Source organism: Apium graveolens, chromosome 3 (genome assembly GCF_009905375.1).
Source record: "Apium graveolens cultivar Ventura chromosome 3, ASM990537v1, whole genome shotgun sequence".
Classification (NCBI taxonomy): domain Eukaryota; kingdom Viridiplantae; phylum Streptophyta; class Magnoliopsida; order Apiales; family Apiaceae; genus Apium; species Apium graveolens.
The window spans coordinates 178,879,922-178,889,133 of NC_133649.1; positions in this window are offsets into that span (position 1 = coordinate 178,879,922).

Sequence of the window (9,212 nt, forward strand, 5' to 3'; positions counted from 1 at the left end):
TGAATTGATGATTGTCCTCAAGCATAAACAGAATCAAAGAACAAGAAATAAAAATGCATGAATGCAACTATATGAATTTAATCCCCATAGAATAACTAAACCAATCAACAAGCAAATCTTAACAAATGTAGTTATTCGCATAAAGATCAATCAAACCTTACAAATCAACTTAGCAACCAGAGACGTGTATGTGTGCAACTGCTTACAAATATACTATCTCAACTAGATCAATAATCATGACTCACTACTCAACAAAGCAATTGCAAGGTTATAAATAAAATAAAAGCTAGACTCAAAATAACTTATAACACTTCAATTTTAATATTGGAGTTTTATATGGATTCACGCTTTTATTCACAACACATAAACAACATAAATATGCTTATTTGACCGTGCAATGAGTGAGGTCCACAAAAAATTTATATAATAGTACCCATGTAACGAGCATTAGGTTAGCGGAACCCAGACTATATAAGCCTTAGGTCACTAGGCACAAAGTCCCCTAAGAACTTAATAACTCGAGTACTAAAGAGCCCACTCATGATCAATTATACATAACACTTATTTTTTTCTCTTTTTTTTCTTCTTTTTTTCACAAATTTCTGAACGAATGTGTTTCGCTCCATCTCGTTCAACCCTAGACTACTCATATAAAATGAGCTGGCTATTAGCCATTTGACACCTAGCCATAACAACTAGCAATGAAATCCAAACAAGCGATTAAATCCATGTTATTTTATTATTAAGAGAATATCCTAAATTCTAAATATAAACAAGCGATTAAACTTCAACAAACAAACAAACCATGACCATGATATAGCACTCAAGCAACCTATAAGACTTAGTGAAATACAATTTTGTCTAGCATGCAAATCAATTCAACAAGACTTAACATCACTAAATATGACATCGCTACACTAGCATCAATATCATAAATCAATCGGAAAAATCATCTAAGGGATCATGTTATTATGCAAATGCATGAACTATATGAACAAACTATCATAAAAACTAAAAAAAAAAAAAAAAAAAAAACTACATGGTAAAATATGCAACTATGTGCGCTAAACTATCATGAATATGCAAACTCTTGCGACTCACACAAAACATATTCCTTCAACTATTACCCTAAACTTAAAATTTTCAATGTCCTCAGTGAAGGTAATAGTAAGGAATCAGGCATACCTACTCAGAATTAGGATCCTCACCCCCAACGGGTGGAGTTTCAGGCATGTCTGGAGGTGGATACACGGAGTCCTCACCAAATACTGGCCACTAGATGTCAACACCTGTGGCTCTGAATGCAGTCCCTAGTGCCTGAGTGAGATCACGTGCAAACCGACTATGGATGACATGCATCGCATCCATCCTCATTGCTAGACACCTATTCTGCGTCATGCTCATACTAACTCCAACATTAGCTCATGCTTCCTGCTCCTGCTGTGATGGACCAGCCTCTTCACCCAACTAAGGTCTCCAACCCGCCTCACGGGCATACTTTGACCCACCAGAGAACGTCTGATCAGCTGGCCGCTTGCCTGGAAGAAGATCAAATGAATAACCAAGCCCCTTAGGATTGGGATTACCACCGTACCACTCCACCATATTCAATATAGTCGAACTATCGATAGCAGAACTAGGAAGCTGAAGCTGCTCATGTGCGGCCCAACGAACATGAACTGTTGCACACAACTTCATCACAATGGACGCATAGGGTATGGAACCCATAGTACTCCCTTGCAAAAACCCCATAATACCTTGGTGAATAACCCTACCAAGGTCCACATAGTCACCCTGCAGAATACCCCACAACAAACACACACGCTCCATAGTAACCTCATGCATATGAGAAGATGGCATTATATTAACACAAATAAAAGAATTCCATGCGCGTGCAAACCTGTTCATACACAAAGCAGGGAATGTGGCATAATCAGTTGTGCCCCTCTTGAACTTCCAATGAGTCTCAGGCACACACAGAGTAGCAACAATCAAATCCAAATCAAAGTCCTCCGGAGTCTTATCATTCCAAGTATCCTGACCGGGCTTCCTCGTGGGCTGCTCAATCACTCTCTTAATTGCATCTGCACTGTATTCCACCATCATCCCCCGAACCACCGTGAAGCCATTCTTCTCCGCTTTAGCATTAACATTAAACTCACGAACAACACTCATGGGCACAACAACGGGTGCCTCACAAAAAGCAACCCAGCCCATCTCCAAGATCATCTCTAACAACTTACCATCTTTCCCTAATGGAAAAAAACCTCGCTGCTTCGCAATAGGCTTCGGGAGAAGCCTCGTATACTCTGCTTCAACCTCGGGAGTTGAAAACGTCGGCCTCACACCACCTGCACTCAAAGAATCGGTGGTGATGTTACTTACTTGAGTTCTTTGTCTCTTGGGTTCCATTGGGATTGAATAAGAGAGAATAAAAGATAAGTGTTTGAGAGAGAATTATGTTTGAGAATTTGAGAAGGGTGGAGAAGTTTGTGTATAAGTGTATGTATGTATAGGAGGCGAGAAGAGAATTAGATATAGAATAGAAGTGAGAATTGATTATTTGAATAGTAGGAATAATGGGTTTGATTTGGAGAGGGAAATTTGGGATGTGGAAGAGCAAAATTCGGGTAGGAATTGATTTTTAAAAGAAGTCCCCGATTTTCTCTTTATTCCCAGCTTTTATTTTTTTGACTCAGGGGGCAGCGCGGCCGCACGCTACCTCAGCGCGGGCGTGTCATGCTTTTGTCTTTTCAGCTCGGCCACCCCGCTAAGCAGCGCGGGCGCGCTCTGTCTCTGGAAAATGGGCGCGGCCGCCCCGCTTCCTCTGTGCGGGCACGCCGTGCCACTGTACTTGGCCCCAATTTTTTTTATTTTTTTGATTTTTTTATGTTTTTCTCTTTTCTTTCTTCTTCCTCTCTACTAACGTACAACAAACTTGGGTTGCATCCTAAGAAGTGCTTGCTTTACGCCGTTAGCTTGACGTAGAAATATGAGATCAAACGGATAATAAAACGGCACTAACCACCTCGCGGTTTTCCATGTCACCATAGCAATGCTTCAACCTCTGACCATTTATGTTGAATGTTTGGCCCGGATCATTCTCAAAAATCTCCACCGCTCCATGCGGAAACACGGTTTTGACAACAAACGGCCCTGGCCACCTTGACTTTAACTTTCCAGGAAAAAGACGGAGACAGAGTTGAACAAAAGAACTTGTTGTCCTGACATAAATGATTTGAGCACTAGACCCCTATCGTGCCACCTCTTGACTTTTTCCTTATACATTTTGTTGTTTTCACATGCTTGAAGTCGAAACTCGTCGAGTTCATTCAATTGAAGCATCCTCTTCTTTCCAGTTGCATCCAAATCAAGATTCAACTTCTTCAAAGCCCAATATGCTTTATGCTTGAGCTCCACCGGAAAATGACACCCCTTACCATAAACCAACTGAAATGGCGACATTCCCAATGGAGTCTTGTATGATGTTTTATACGCCCAAACAGCTTCATCAATCTTTAAAGACCAATCGTTTCTCGATGGACACACAACCTTCTACAAAATGCGCTTGATCTCTCTGTTAGATACCTCAGCTTGACCATTCATCTGAGGATGATAAGCCGTAACAATGCGATGATTCACATTATACCTTTGCATCATAGCAGTGAACTTGCGATTGCAAAAATGCGACCCCTCATCACTGATTATGACTCTTGGAGTTCCAAATCTTGTGAGTATCTGCTTATGAAGAAAATAAAGCACTACCTTTGCATCGTTTGTTGGCAACGCCTTAACTTCAACCCATTTCGAGACATAATCAACCACCAACAAGATATACTGATTGTTACAAGATGAGACAAATGGCCCTATGAAGTCAATTCCCCAAACATCGAAGACTTCAACCCCGAGAAGCACATTAAGAGGCATCTCATCCCTCTTGGACATATTACCCACACGTTGATATCGATCATATTTTAAAATGAACTGATGAGCACCTTTAAACCAGGTCGGGCCAAAAGAAACCTTCTTGAAGAATATGAGATGCTGTCTTTTCTCCACCATAATGTCCTTCATAAGCCGTTGAGCGGAAATCTCGCAAGATCCCCCCCCCCCCCGTTTCGCTGTAAGGAATACATCTCCTGATGATTTGGTTAGCTTCTTGTCAAAAAAGAAATGGCTCATCCCACATATACCACTTCACTTCATGCAGAAACTTCTTCCTTTGAGCGTATGACAAGTCGGGAGGCATGATATTACTCACAAGGTAGTTCACAATGTCTGTAAACCACGTTTCTTCCTGTTGCACTCCAAACGTTGCTCATCGAGAAAAGACTCATTTATTAATATCTTATCCAGTAAAGTTGCAAATGGATCCTCGAAATGTGAGAGATGATCAGTGACTTAATTTTCAGTCCCTTTTCTATCCTTGATCTCTAATTCAAACTCCCGGAGTAAAAGAACCCATCTAATCAATCTAGGATTCGAGTCCTTCTTTAAGACGAGATATCGAATTGCAGCGTGATCAGTGAAAACTGTCACCTAAGTTCCAAGCAAATAAGATTGAAAGTTCTCAAAACCATAGAAAATAGCCAAAAATTCTTTCTCCGTAGTAGTATAATTCAGTTGAGCACCATTTAGGGTCTTACTAGCATAGTAGACCACTATGAAATATGTTGTTCTTTCTCTGCCCAAGAACCGCTCAAACTGCATAGTCACTTGCATCGCACATCATCTCAAACGGTTCACTCCAATCTGGTACAGTTATGACAGGTGCCGTGATTAAACTCTTCTTTAGTGTCTCAAAAGCAACGAGGCACTCATCATCAAACTTGAAAGGAACATCTTTCTCTAGCAAATTGCAAAACGGTTTAGAAATTTTTGAAAAGTCCTTGATGAAATACCTATAGAAACCCGTATGCCCAAGAAAACTGTGAATTCCCTTAACAAAAATTGGTGGAGGAAGATTTTCAATAACCCCCACCTTGGCTTTATCCACCTCAAGTGTGGCGCCCTCCAAACTCGGGTCAGAAGTTTGGGGTCCACACACACACGCACCTTATTTATAACCTGCTTATAACAATAATAAAGATAATAATAATATGCAGTGACCCTACTTACCAACTACCACGGACCGCAACAGGTTAAAGTATGTACATAAGCCACATACACACTTTATATTACAAACGTCCAAATCCCAACTATTCAAACTCAGAACTGAGTATTAAATATTATTACAAACTTTTACAAACTTAAATTATCTCAAAAGATGCCTGCTAGCTTAACTCGATCAACCTGGACCCCTAGCTCTCGCACTGGATTGGGGATCCTCGCTACTAACTGGATCCTTCTTAACTGGAAAAGAACATAAACAATATCGCACAAATGAGCTAACTAGCTCAGCAAGTCTCAATGACAAGACTGAGAATAATGATCATCAAGTGGAAAGGGTTATGATATCAAGTGAACAATGAATTATGATTTAGAATTTGATATTATATTTTTATTTTAAAAATCAAGGTTAGGCTGCTGATCAGTCATGCACTAACCCCGGGAAAAGCATACATTACTGATCTAACTACTGGATCCAAGGCACACATTGGCCTAACTTGACCATTAATATGGTCTGACCACGAATCTGGTCCACAATTTTATAAAAACAATCCAATTTTAACATGATAACATAATAAACAATGTAAAGCAATAAACAGAATCATAAATAGCAATGGATGTTTGATAATAAAATGGTTTCAATCTTCACAAAGGATCAATGTGGCAATTTCAAAGCTTGGCTGTTAAGTAAAGAAATAATTGGATAACAAAGGAATCAACGTTTCAAGGATTTGGTCTCTCAAAGCATAAGGTACAATGGTTTGAATATGTAAGTAATCCGGTTCAGTGTTTGGTATTTAGTTTGTATATATTTATGGAGTAGTAACGTATATTTATGGTTCATATTTGGGTATACAACAATCAATGGTTTAGAAAGAATAAGGTTTACGGCTCAAGATCAATAACTGGAATCAGGGTTTAGGGTTCAGTGCTTCAAAGCACTTGCAATATGAAACAGGATTATCAAGCAACTATAATATATTTCGAGAAAGTTCAGAACACTTTCCTGGTACTACCTTGCTATACTGCACTAACTTCCAATTACAACCGTCTATTCCTCGACTATCTGTTTCCCTTTCCTACACCTTGCCTCTTCTGCTCACATATCATAAGCATCTATCACACTTCTATCTACCCTTCGTTTTACCCAAATCCGATTAACGGATTGAAAGTTACGTAATAAACAAGTAAACACCGAACATATAGACCGATAATCAATCAACAAGTCACATATAACACGTAACACGTCAAACAATCAATGATATATTATTTATAAAGGAGTCTCGGGTTGTAAACAGGCTTTCGGGTATTTAAAATGATTTTTAAAATATTTTTCGGAATTAAAATGGGTCGTAGGTTAAATTTTAAAGCAATAAATAGGGTTCGGTTGGCCAAATCTGGCTCCAAAACAATTTTATAATAATTATCGAGCCTTGAAAACAATTTAAAATAATATTTTAAAGCTCGAAACTATTTTTCGGAATTTTTTAATCATTTTTAAATAATTAAATCTAATTAAATAATTAATTAAAATCAATTAATAATTAATTAAATCAATTAATCAATTAATTTTCAAATTAATTGACCAATTAATCAATTAATTATTAACTAAAATTAACTAACTAATTAATTCAGATTTATTTTTGAATTAAAAATAAATTTTAGAATTAAAATAATAATTTTTGGAATTTTCAGAAATTAAAAACGAATTTTTATAATTAAAATAAATAGAAAATATGATTTTTAAATATTTTTAAAACAGGAATCCTATTTTTTCAAACTCTGGAAACTTCAGGGACCAAACTGCATCGTCCCCAAAAGTTTAGGTATCAAATTGTAATTTTACAGGGGGGGTCGCCGGAAAATGCCCTGTCTCGTCGGAGAAGACGATCCAGGGATGCTCAGGCCACCACTACCTCCAGATATGATCTACACCACACCAAGAATCTAACCATGCCATCAAATCACACAACCCATCCCTGAGTTGGCCGGAATTTGGCCGAGAAGTTCGCAGGTTTCCGGCGAACTCGACGTGAACTTAAAATCATAACTCCCTTCGATTCACGAATCCTCTGTTAACGAGCTATATACCAATCGATTGCAAATTTCATTAGGAACACAACCCACTATATATCAACAGCTAATAACCCCTAGATCAAAAAGCCCTAAATTTCAATTAAGAACATTCATACGGGTTATAGACCCTAATTTCAAAATTCGAAAATCAAACTAAATTTTGAACATGTTATTGAACTCCAAATCAGTCATATAATATATCAAAATCATCAGGAAAAAAGCTCTACAACATGCAATCATCAAATCATTCAAACAATCATCCGAACAAAAATTCATATTTTTAATTAAAATAATTCAAAAATAATAAAAATTATAGAAAAATAACCTTGATTTCTGCAGGTGTATGGATCACAGATTCTGAAAGTACACCTCAAGACCTTCGATTTGGTAACTCGAGCTTTCCAAACAGATATCACTAACACCTCGATTTGTTGGTTTGATTTTCAGAAAGGTTTATGAATATATGAATTTTCTCTGTAAAAACTATATAATTACTGTTTGCAAATGATTTTCGGTACGAAATAAAATACGGTAAAGGCTGTTTATAATTACGGAAAATTAGTATCCCGTTGGATCATTCCGGATATAAAATGGTATGTTTATTTATAAAAACTGATCCGAACGGTACCGGTTTTCAGGATAATTATCCAAATCAGTACAATTTGTACTGCGGTCTTGGTCTAAGCGCCTGATTACACATATTACAAGGTGATAATTATGATAGTTTAATAAAAAGATCCCGTTTATCAAAAATACAAGTTTTATTGATTTACCGAAACGAATAATGTATCGAAAATGTTGCGCCGGGACCCGCATAGGACAAACCGTACTCCGGATCGAAAAAGTCGAAACATGGAAAATGCTCGGAATATTGCAATTAGGTTAGGAAGGAGTTCTCGGAAGAGTTTCGGGTTATAAAAACGTAAAAACGGATGACGTCGATTGGTTCCGGATTGTATAAAATAGTTTTTAAATACTCAGAAAAAGATTTTATAAAATCCATATATTTCCTATAAAATCATAAATCAACATAAAAATAAATAGGAAGATATGACAATTATTTATATTTTATTTTGGACATATAAAAATTAAAATACTCAATTAATATTATTTTTAAACATCCAAACACATTTAACACTTAACAAATAATTCACAGAATAAATACTAAACATACATAATAATTATTTATTAGAAAAATAATTACACGGTATATCCCAGATATTACATCAAGACCCTTACTAGAGACCTTGTGCCCAAGAATAATGCCCTGTCGTACCTTAAAGTGACATTTCTCCCAATTGAGAACCAAATTGGTCTCAACACACCTCTTGAGAACGTCGCCTAGATTCTGCAAGAACTCATCAAATGAATCACCAAACACAGAGAAACCGTCCATGAACACCTCCATATTCTGACCAATCATATCAGAGAAGATAGTCATCATACATCTCTGAAATGTGGCCGGTGCTCCACATAATCCAAAAGAAACCCTTCTAAAGGCGAAAGTACCAAATGGACAAGTGAAAGTAATCTTCTCCTGATCTTCTAGAGTAATGCAAATTTGATTATAGCCTGAATAGCCATCCAAATTACAATAGTATTCATGCCCAGCCAATCTGTCAAACATCTGATGAATGAACGGCATAGGGAAGTGATCTTTTCTCGTGGCCTTGTTCAACTTCCTGTAATCTATGCAAACTCTCCACCCCGTGATTGTTCGAGTAGGAATGAGCTCATTCTTCTTATTAACAACCACAGTGATACCTCCTTTTTTTGGCACACGCTAAACTAGACTCACCCAAGAACTGTCAGAATTGGGATAGATGATCCCTGCATTTCCTTCTTCACATCATCTTTCATGATCGGATTTAACCTTCTCTGTTGCTCAACAGTAGGCTTACTTCCTTGCTCTAGCAGAATTTTGTGCATGCAATACTAAGGGCTGATTCCCTTGATATCTACTATAGTCCAACCAATTGCCGATTTGAATTCTCTAAGAATTCTCAAAAGCTTCTCCTTGTCGCTAC